We start from the raw sequence: 11769 nt of genomic DNA on the forward strand, positions 1-11769 counted from the left end.
AGCACTAGCATTCAAAATTGTTCACTCAAGTCAGCACAGCTTCAGCTCAGTTAGCACACAATTACCCAGGTGGAAACACTAAGAGTCAAAATTTAACACACATCAATCAGATCCTTCAATAGATATATAAAAGGGCCCAAATCAGTTTATTGCGTTTTGGAACAATGGATCCAGAAAGACATGAAGGAAGAGGGATAAGAATGAGGAGGAGGAAGGGCAAGGACAAGAAGACAAGCAGTCTCAGATGAAATTCAAGCCACTCTAGTTGCCCATGTCTTTGTCAATGGTATGATTATGAGAGAGGCTGGGCTACGAGTAAGGCCAAATTTGAGTCGCTTTACCGTCGCCTCGAGAACCTTCAGGGAAGTGTGGTGGCAAACAAAATTCTATCACTGAATAAGAGACAAACATTTCCAATAGTCGTTGATGAGGTTTATTTTCTTGCAAGAAAAGGCCAGCAGTCGTACAGTCACACAGTGTGGCTGCAGAGTGTGACAGTGAAGGGAGGGCTTCCTTTCTCCTTTAAAGTCTTGACTCCCAGAATGTTATCTTTCTAGGCAAATGATGGTATTTCAACCATATGGGGAACATTCTTAGACGTGTCCATCATATTGTATCCTTGAGTGGAGGCCCTCCTGTTACGTCCCAACACTCTTTACCATTCCAATACAATTCGAATTCCATATTAGAATATGGTGTGTGTGTGCTCTTTTACTGTCATATGTTGGTCACACATATCTTACTGTAAGTAAATCTAAAAAAAAAATTAGAGGAGAGAGTAAAAAAAAAAAAAAAAAAAAAGAGTAAAACAGGAAAAAAAAAAAAAAACGTTTTCTGTGTATGAATAAAAATGTGCCGATGTATCCACTGGTTGTGTCTTTTGTGTTCATCATGTGAAAAGGTTTGTGAGGGGGAGAACCACAAGCAACATAACTTACCAGTTTTGGAAATGTTGTTTTGAATTTATTGCACCAGTGTGTTAGACTATGTTGTAGTGTGTGTGATTTTGAGGGCTTGTGTGTCCTGTTTGAGGGCAAAGTTTGGTTTTTCAGCAAGAGTAATGGTTTTGAATGTAGAACTTCATTTTGACCTGAAAATAGGATGTTTGGGGAATTGGGTGAGACGTTATGGATTTGTGTTTATAGTTTTGAGAATACGAGGCATAGTTTCAAGAAATGTGTTAAAGCAATCGAGAAAAACTGTAATATTCACAGACACCAGTCCATATCACAAGTGTACAACTCTGCTTTTGATTTATCCATCTGTGGATTCTGTGATTCAGTCCACGTTTTCTTCATCTCGGAGAGCATAGGACCCTAAGTCTGTCAATTATAAAGAGGTGTCTATATACGTTTGGTCATGGACTTGTTGGGAACTTATTATTCCTTCATCGAAGCAAAAAGACTTGAGATGGATCTTATAAGCAGAAGAGATTTATTCTTCCAAGTAGTCTGTAGTTCATCATCATCGTCATCAAGACTAACTCAAGACAGTTGCCTTGCAAATTTATAGACATTTAGGGGGAGGGATTTACATTGAGGTTGAACAAAGCATGCAAATTAGGTATACAGGTTAAGGAACCCGCCCCAGACTCCAGAGTGTTACCAGTCTCATTTCAATCAGCATAACCATTCAAACGCATATGTGCTAATCCATTCAGCCCAACAATTCAACGTCTGGACTGTGGGGCTCTGGCTCCAAGAGCCATTAAAGACAATAGGTTAGCGTCTCCGTGATCTGACTCATTTAACTTACAAAGGAAAAACAGGTCGGGCAGGAATCTCTTGCTGTAAACTCAATAATCATCATAACAGCTGCTAAACTTTCTCAGTTTATACTGGAACCTAAATTAAACCTCAAATGCTAAAATCAGTATTCTAAATTAAAACATATAATACATTTGTAAGCCAACAGACTGTAAGTCACAAATTGTGTTTTGGAAATATTTCATTATTCCTATCTAGCTAATTGTTGTAGAACAGATCCCACTTGGCTGTTGCTAAAGCAACCGATGTTCACTCTAGAATGCACACACAAGTCCAATTACACACAGACAAAGACTCACAAAATGAAAATGCTGCACTGTTCTGCTAAACATGTAATGTGTGAATACATTTCCCTTGAGAGGGCATGGATATCTACTCCTGACCAGACTTCTACATTTAAAGGACTCTTAATTATCCCTTTACAGGCATTGAAGTCATTCAGTCAGGTGTAGCATCACATCTAAGTGGCTCTTTGATTGATAAGACAAAAATGATTGCTGAACTGTTAACTTTATTTCAACAGGATATGAGGGACAGCGGTATTTGATGCTAAAGAATTTCCAAGAAAGCTATTTTTAAAAGAAACATTACAGTGCAGATCTCAATAGAATCCAAAGATCTGATAAATGCACAGCAGTAGATTGAGTTGTGAGTGGACTGGTGAGTGAGTTGGCAGGGAGGGTTGATGGAAAAAACAACTTTAAAGCATTTTGGCGAATAATCTATTAGCAAGAAAACATGTTGACATTTAATAAGTGAACAGGATTGCTCAGCATGCCTCCCTTAATACTAATCTCTCCTCTGATCACAGCAAAGCCTGACAAATATGTTCCCCATATTCCAGAAACCAGTAGATCATGTGGACCATGCAATAATATCTGAATATTATATATAATTAGTAGTGATGTGATGTACTGATATAAAAAGTCTGACTCGTACCGATAAACCAATTATTTTCATGTTATGGTTAATAAAAAAAAAAAAATTCAAATTCTGCAGTATTTAGTCTAAATAAATGAAAAATATTAAAAAATAAAATTTTATTTTAAAGATAATTTTAAATACTACAAGTGAATTTAGGCATCACAACATATACTAATAGATGCACCGATACTTCATTTCTCCGCTGATTATTTAGAATGATATCTGATGACACCGATACTTCGATTTTTTTGAGGAAAAAATATCTTTCCCAACTAATGCTGTAAACTATTATAGTATAAGAAAAAGAAAATAATTATATAAAGCAAAGAAATTAGCATGCAATCTACATTATTAGCCAAATCAATAAATAAAATAAGAAAATCCTAATATTAGACTATAACCAATATGGTATCATTATAGCATGAATCCCAAGTAGATCAGATGTATACAGTAGTTGTCAAAAATATGTGTAAAATAAGTCATGTGCAGTCGAGATGAAGACTCAACTAATATTAGTAGTCTAATAAAAGTCGATTTGTTTTACATCGAGAGGGTCCTCCTCATGGAGGCCGCCATGTTGAGATCACATGACCAGCTGAATACTACTTCCTTTATCTTCCAGACATTATTAATCACGTCTGACAGAAAACAGAACAATGGCAGCTGTAACTGAAAAATGTTGCATTAGCAAGTCCAAGATGAATGCTACATCAACAAAACAGCGAGTGAACCTTAATAATCTCTGATCTCTGTACGCTTTTCTTATTATCTGGACGCCAGCTGTTTATTATGCAGTCCATTGTGCTACAGAAGGCCATGAGGCATTATTTAATAAGTCGTCATAAACTGAACACAGAATCAATTACTGCTCCCTTGGCTAATGGCGATGTTGGCATTCCCTTCCTATTATTATGTCTGGCACTAACCGTACTCTGAATGCTAACAGTTAATGGTCACTCCAGTGGAAATCAGTACAACAAATGTAGCAAATGTTATTATTTCATTAACAATTTTAAGAGGACATCGTGTTCTGAATAAATTATGTTTTCTTGCACAGCGAGTATTGTCAGAACAGACATTGTCAATCCTGGGATTCTGTGGGTCAGTGGATATATGCTTGGATCAGATAATAATGGCAATAATGCCCTGCTGGTCAAGCATTGTATTTGAGGAGTTTTGTAAAGGCCATTCTCCCTCCTTTTCAGCAAAAGAAAGTCATTCTGGATAAAAGCAGCAACTGAATGACAACTTGATTATTTTCAGTGATTACAGAAATTTACACAGGTCTATTCTGAATTATTGAAATACAGTTTTTATGAGACGGTCTTGTGGCTCTTACCAAATACTGTATATCTATTTTTTGTTGTTGCTCTGACTGTATATTTCTTGCGTTTGTGAATGAAGCATTGTCAGTAACTCAGGGGTCACATTATCCACCCAAGTAACGAAAGGGGAAATCTTTAAACTTTTGGTTTAGTTTCCCTATTTTTTAATATATATTTTTGTCACTGAACCAAAAAGGTGAGGAGGATAAATAAGGAGAGAGGAGGAAGGAGACGAGTAACAGGAACACCATCTATCTCTGTCTCTGGTTTGCAGAAGGTGTTCTTTCTATCTTTGTCAGTTCTCTACATTTTTTTTTTTTTTTTTTTTTTTGAGGGGGTAACCAGATTTCATTTGCATCCGAAATTTTCGCACGTTAAAAAATAAATGCGACCTCACGTTATGTCAATCACACTTGCACACTGCCTCCGAAACTTTCATCAGTCATAAAAAAATTCGGATCAGGTTTGATTTTCTGTGTTTTCGCATCCGTAGCAAGCATTTTGAATGGTGTTTTGACAATTCAGAGCCACCGAATCACAAATACGAAAAAACGCACGTGAAAATTTCGAACTCAGTGTGCAAGGACCTTTACACACCAGATTTAACTACCCTTTTCCATGAGGAACGCAATTATTGCAAAATCTGGGCTGTATGACTTTCTCTGTTACTAAATATAGGTAAAGAAAGAGGTGGCAATCGTGCACTAGAGCGGCATGGTTTGACCTCTGTAACCTCTGTCTGTCTTAGTTATGTCATTCAGATTCACATCCTATAGATGCAGCAAACAAATCAATAAGCCAAAGCCACACTCTCTTTGCTCTGTTAAGTGAACAATTTCACAGGTTATGTGGGTTTTTTTTATCTCCCATATAGTTACAGGGACATGAAGCAGACCCCATTATACACCTAAGACTCTCCAGTTTGAGAGAGAGAGAGAGAGAGAGAAAGCAAAAAGATGGGCAAGTAGATGGCTGAAAAAGATCATGAAAGAGATGAAGAGATATTGCTGAGGAAAGGAAAATGGCAGAGGAAGTGAGAAAACACGAGGGAACAGAGAACCATCACACACCAGATTCATGTCCATTGAACACATAGTTTCAGAATCTCCCTAGAAACATTATAGAGTGACATTACAAAGAGATAAACAACAAAGAACAGATTTACTTCAGACTTTTATCAAAAATGTAACAACTTCCTCCGCCTATAGTGTGACATTTCCCTTTTGAACCTCTCTTCCTTCAAACACTTACATTTTTCATGACCAATCAACTCCCAGTTTCACCCTATTCTGTCTCAATGAATTCCCTGTTTCACCCAGAAATACAACCAAATACAAAACTAAAGAGGTTGCCGTTTCACAGGGACTCCAAAGGAGAATCCTTTCTCATCCTGAGCTATTCAAAAACTCTCTCTGGTACGAGACCTGTGTGTTTCAGGCAGGTTTCTCCCAGTGTCCAGTTGCTTTATACAACAGAAGAAATGAGTGTTTCCATGTACAACACAAAAATAAGGTAATTAATAAAAATTCCAGTTTACATAGCACTAATACAGTATTTTTGACCAGTATTAAAATGAAAATGTAAACAAAACATGCAGATTTGCAAGTATAATTGATATGTCGTATTTTCCAATATACTTTGTAAGCATTTTTTTAATCATCTGAAACATGCTGTGACTTATATCCAAAGCGACCTATATACTGCAATTAAAGGTGCAGTAAGCGATTTCAGAGAAACACTGTTGAAAGTGGATCAGACCGAGCAGCACAACACACTTATAGCCAATCAGCAGGAGGGGGGGCGTATCCACTCATGAGGGGGGAGGAGAGAGAGTGAAGAAAGACTGTAGAAAGAGAGATGGCTGAGAGACATTACAAAAGGAAAGAGGAATATCACTGGAAAAAGAAGGGTTAAGCGCGTGGAGAGACTTGGCCAAGCGGGAGGCCTGAAAACGGATGCAGAGGTTGCGTTATTTTTGCTCCATACATTAGTAACGTTACTTTTGCTATGTGTCACAGAACCAAGAAATGCTGTTGTTGTAATGTTAGCTATAGTACCAGGAAAGTTTTGAGTGCCGTTGTCTGATTGGAGCTGCTGGCGACCAACAACCAACTCTTGCTTGTGTACTCTTACTGTTTGTTCATTTTTTTGTTCTTCCTTGTCGTTCGTTCGTCATCTTGGTTTCATTTTTCACAAAGCATTATTTTGCTTCGCTTCAGCTATGATAAAGAGACATTACTCTTGCATTGCGTATTCGTGCATTTTAAGGGCGGAGTAATGAAGGGAGGGGTGAGAAATCAACAGTGTTTCTCAGAAATCGCTTACTGCACCTTTAACGTCAAACACGCAAAACATTTGTGGACTCGCGCCAAATGAGAGAGGTGTGTATTTACGTATACAAGTTTACATTTATAGCACATTTAGTTTCAGTTTCGCTTTAAATTATTTAATTTAGGCTTGCCGTTTATCATGTTGTTTATAATGAATGCCACTATAATTTATGTTTGTTTCATACTTGTATGTTTCATTCCTGCTCTGTTCATACAGTTAAATTTAAAGGATTTGTTACGGATTGAGGGGAAATACATGTTTATAGTGTGTATAATGTTTGTAAATGTTTTGTTTTATTTACCAGTATTTTACATTATTTCTAAATGCATAATAATAATGCAATTTTGACCCGGTGCGACTTACAGTCAGGTGCAAATTATTGTTGCGAGTGTTTATGACCTTATTAAGTGTAACGAGTAAAATTGTGCATGTAAACACAGTGTCTCAAAACCAGATTAATATTTTATATTTTGAATATTCTGATGCAAAATTGTACAACACTAATCAGCATCATTAAAGACCTACAATACTCAAATGCTAATGAGTTTCCTTTTGCTGTTTTATCATAATACAACCACTGTTTTGTAAGCAATAGCAATAAGTCAGAAACGTACAAAAGCGCTCCTAATCCTAACAGCATTTTCCTTATTTCTGACTGGATGCAGCTTAGAAATTACAGACAGACACAATTTTCCATCACTGTAAATTATGAATGAGGCTTTAGATGACTGTTCCTGTTGTGGAAAGAAACCATCCCAGCAGTGCATATCTCTGTGGATGAATGCTAGTATTAATGCGTGAAAAAAATAAGACTATTCATTGATCTCATGGAATAACCAGTGCACACAAATTACAGACCACTGTTCTTGTATTTAACAGCACACAGAAAGACGAGTCGCTGGGGAAGAGGGCACACTTTCACGGATACTTAAGACTTGCTAATGGCTGGTCGGTCTCAGGGGGAGGATTTCTTCCAGCTGCTCCAGGTCTTTATAAGTGCGAACAGAACTTTTCCCATGTGAAATTACTGATTAAGGGACAACCACCATCCCAAATTAATTAGCACAGCATGAGCTAGCATGCTAATCAAAATGAACCGTTTACTTCCATTATACAGGTTTCTGATCTCATTGTGAACAACTCTATATACCATAAACAAACACACACATACACACACATAAATAAATACATTTTTGGTCACACTTTATTTGGATAGTCCACTTTAGACATTCTACTAACTATAAATAACTTTGCAGCTACATGTCAACTATTACTAACTCTCATTGACTGTCTGTTTAATATCTGCTAACTCTTTATTGTGATGCTCCTCAACAGATATTCTACTGACTATAAGTAACTTTGTCAAAAGTACATGTCAACTTATTCTACTAACCATAACCCCAACCTAACAATCTGAGAGTTAGTTGACAGGGAGTTCCAATTAATGAGTTAGGCTAGTTGACATAGTTGCAAAGTTACTTACAGTTAGAATGTCTAAAGTGGACTATTGAAATAGAGTGTAACCTATTTTAAATTTTTTTCCATTTGGCAACAACTTGCTTTGCTTCAGAAACCATTTTCCTTTATGGATGATGTCATCAAGCTCTCTCATTTTACAACCCCTGCAATAACGTTCACTTCACGATCACTTCACGATCCAATCACTTCACGATCCAATCTTTTTTTAATCAATTTAAATATATGTTGTTTTTTTTTTCTTCTCCTTCTCATTGAATATCCTGTTTTAGTCTGAAAAACATCACATTACTTAAGTAAATTTGGTTGAAAATGTCGTTTCATGTAGACTTCATTAGCTCTTTCCTATTTTCTCTCTCTCTCTCTCTCTCTCTCTCTCTCTCTCTCTCTCTCTCTCTCTCTCTCTCTCTCTCTCTCTCTCTCTCTCATTGTCTACACTGAAAAAAATGGTGTAGAAAACAATTTTCATTCAGAAACTGCTAGTTTTCACAATTGAAATGTCACAATTTCAATTACAAAGAAACAGCAAGCAACACATTACATTAAATGCAAAATTTTGAAGTAGAGTATTTACTCCAATAATCCTTATTTAATTTACAACTTTGTAGAATTTTTTTTTGCAGTAGTCAGTATCGAGTGGCTTTAGAAAAGTGTCACTAAAGTGCCCACCCACATTCTTTCCATGATTATAATGTTGGGGTGGATTATTTCTTAATAATGACTCATGTCTGACATGACATTTCACATCCGAAGCTGAAAAAAAGATCCCAAAGGTGTACAATCTGAGGTGCTTGGTTCAGTTTGAGGGTAGAATATCTCATCATCTTCCGTCTCCTCAGGCGAACTGCCAGTGTGTGTTTTGCTGTAACTGAACGGAAATCGTAATGCGTTTCAGAATCAAAGCCAGTTCTGCCCATGGGGAATAACCTGCATTTAATACTTCTGTCCTCGTCAGTTGAATTGGTGCATAGGTTTTTGTTTCTGAAGGCATTTCTGCTGACCTTATTTCACACTACAATAAGTCATTCATTTATTCAATTTATTAGGACAGCTCCGGAGCATTTCCATTGTGCCCTGAACTCAGGTCATTTTCCACAGAGTTTATTTACACAGAAGCGGTGTTTAACACAGTTGAGTTATGATTTCTCTGGGGTGAAAAGTGAAGGATGATGACTCCAAGCCTGTCCCCGCAGCAGACTTAACCCTAATGGATTTTCCTCTCTACATCTCTCCCGTCCTCCATCTATTATCCCTATCAGTGCTCGTTACAGCTCTGCTCATTACACATGAGGAGTATAAGAGATAGATGCATTCAATATTACTAATGTCTCACACATGTGTCTTCCTTTCCTTTCAAACCATTAACAATACAAGCAAACCACCTCAGATCCAATCGATTCTTAACAAAACAAGCAATCACTTCAGACCCAGGAATGAATTGATAAATAATCAAAAAGTAGGGCTGTCAAATTCTTTTAGATTATTAAAATCTAATGAAACCATTAAAAACAGAATGTAAATAGAATATTGATATGGAATTTGATAAAAAAAATAATAAAAAGCCAATTCAAGAGCCCTATACAGCAATAAAAATAAATATATAGTAGAGCCCAACCTATTTATCGGTCTGCCGATTTATCGGCCGATATGAGCCTGTCTCAGATATATCGGTATCGCGTTTATGACACAAATATGCCGCTGATATGAACTTTTTTTTTTTTTTACAGAACATATAACGCAGATAAAATGCTTGTAAATTGTGTAACTACGTAGTTTGTTCAGCAGAACGCGCTCATTGTTTGCTAATGGCGACCCAGGTTACTGTAGTGACACCAGCCAACCCTTTCACTTCAGTAAAGGCTGATTTATACTTCTGCGTCGGACCTACTCCGGGGAGACTACGCTGTAGGCAACGCGTTGGTTTTCATTTATACTTCTGCGTCGTTGTCTGGTGTAAGATGCGCATATATTAGCTTCCACTCCACTGACAAGGTATGAAACATGGCTAGCTAGCTAATGTAGAAAACGTTGTGAGAGTAAAAGACGGGGACATTGTTTATTTGCTTTATAGCATAGCGTCTCACCAACTAGATGACAACTTCCATCTTCTATTGGACATACTCATTTGCATAAAGATGGGCATCTTTTTGAAATGCAGCGCCGCCTTCCCGGGATGCTTTGCGGGCGCATTAAAGTCGCGTGACGTCACCCATAGGAATAAAGTGGAGTGCGGCGCGACAGAAGTGTCGCACGGACAAGTGGATCCGTACCGTCATTCTGCTTTGTAACGGTGCGGATTTTGCAATGGTTAAAGACGTCCATCTAGCGAGTGTTTACGCTGAAAAACAATGGGAAAGTAGCGCAGTGGAATGGGAAAGTGCGTTCTGTGTGAATGACCCCTAACGCTCTACACCACGTTTTATCTGCTAATTAAGTGCATCATCTGGATATTTAAACTGGAATTGATTTTTGTGAACACACTATACTCTATTTATACTACAAAATGTCACAGCATTGTGCATGCTGTAAGTGTATGTGATTTGGGGGTCTGATATAGAGGCAGAACCACTGAAGAACCTTTAGTTTTAAGAGTGAATGAATTAAAACTTTCAATCAAAACAAACCATTCAATACGGCTCTGTAAATACGGAATCTGGCTCAGCCGTCAATTAGTTGACTGAAGGCTGCTCAAAGACATGGAAATAAAACACACATATTCATTTCTAACACCACTTTTTGTCTGTTCAGTAATTTACTCGTCCATTGCAACAATCTCTGATTTATTATTTTAAGGGTCTATTCTAAGCAAATATTGGTGTGTGAATTACATACTTTATCATTTGCACTCGTTACTATGCACTTCTGGTTAAATGCATTTCATTGCTTCTACTATTACGCTACACAATGCAGATCAAGTGGAGTCAAATATAATCAAACTGCTTTTGAAACTGAAATACTAATGGGAAGTTGACAAGTTATGCTGTGTAAATGCTGTACTCCATCTAAATCTCCTTTAAACAGCACTTATGCACAGTAGTAAAGGGGTTTTATTACTATGCATGCAGCTTTTATGAGCTTGAATTATTTGGAATAACAACTTTAAAAGATCCATTCGTCACACAGCAAGACCATTGGAATTAACTACTGAAGGCAAATAAGTGATTCAAATACTGAAAAACCCCTCTTTCTCTACATTCAAATACAACTGAATCTATATCTCATGGACATGTTCTGCATCACACAGCCAGCAGAAGTAATATAAGATTTAATGATTATTTAATAAGGGAGCCTTTACAGTCAGACGGCTGTTTCTCACTGTTATGTATGCATGTGTACACACACGCCACAATAATACACATCCACACACAGCATGCAGCAAGTAAAAACAGTGCAAAATAAGAGCAGAAGAATGGCAAACACACACAAAGCAAGCTTTATCCACACATTGACTCAGTGATGCTCCGTTACCTTACAGCAGCTGAAGACAACACACTACGAGAGCGCTTCACTTTGCCATGCCATCTGCTCCGAGCACAGGGTGCAAAGACCGGGAACAACTCTGTCTTCCAACTCTGACGTTCCCGTGCTCTCTCTCTCTCACACACTTTCGGCAGACAGACTGCTCCTGTATGGAGCTACATGTACACCTCTCTCTCCCTCCCCTTCCCCCTCTCCCTCTCCCTCTCCCTCTCCCACTCTCTCCCTCCCACTCTCTCCCTCTCCCTCTCCCTCTCTCTCACCCTCTTTCCTGCCCTCATTAGATCACTGAATTGACTACTTCTCACATGCATGTTTGTTTATGGAGAAATGAGTGAGTGTGAACACGTGTGTATTACTGGTTTTCCATATTAACCCTATGATGCATTAATTGTTCATCACAATGGAAAAAATACTGTGTCTTCATTTGTTTTTCAAAATAAGAAAATAATCATCAGCTGGTCATTAAC

The 11769-nt window shown here is 37.6% G+C and overlaps 1 protein-coding gene across 7 annotated transcripts in view; it reads right to left on the minus strand.

Moving 5' to 3' along the window:
- gramd1bb (GRAM domain containing 1Bb) overlaps window positions 1-11364 on the minus strand; it is a 150350-nt gene extending 138986 nt beyond the window's left edge. For all 7 annotated transcript variants that reach the window (XM_079874363.1, XM_079874367.1, XM_079874361.1 and 4 more), the window contains exon 1: window positions 11291-11364. The gene's annotated coding sequence lies outside the window, so the exon portion shown is untranslated. The remainder of the gene's footprint in view (window positions 1-11290) is intronic.
- Between the last annotated feature and the right edge of the window lie 405 nt (window positions 11365-11769).

Source organism: Squalius cephalus (genome assembly GCF_949319135.1).
Source record: "Squalius cephalus genome assembly, chromosome: 6".
Taxonomy (NCBI): domain Eukaryota; kingdom Metazoa; phylum Chordata; class Actinopteri; order Cypriniformes; family Leuciscidae; genus Squalius; species Squalius cephalus.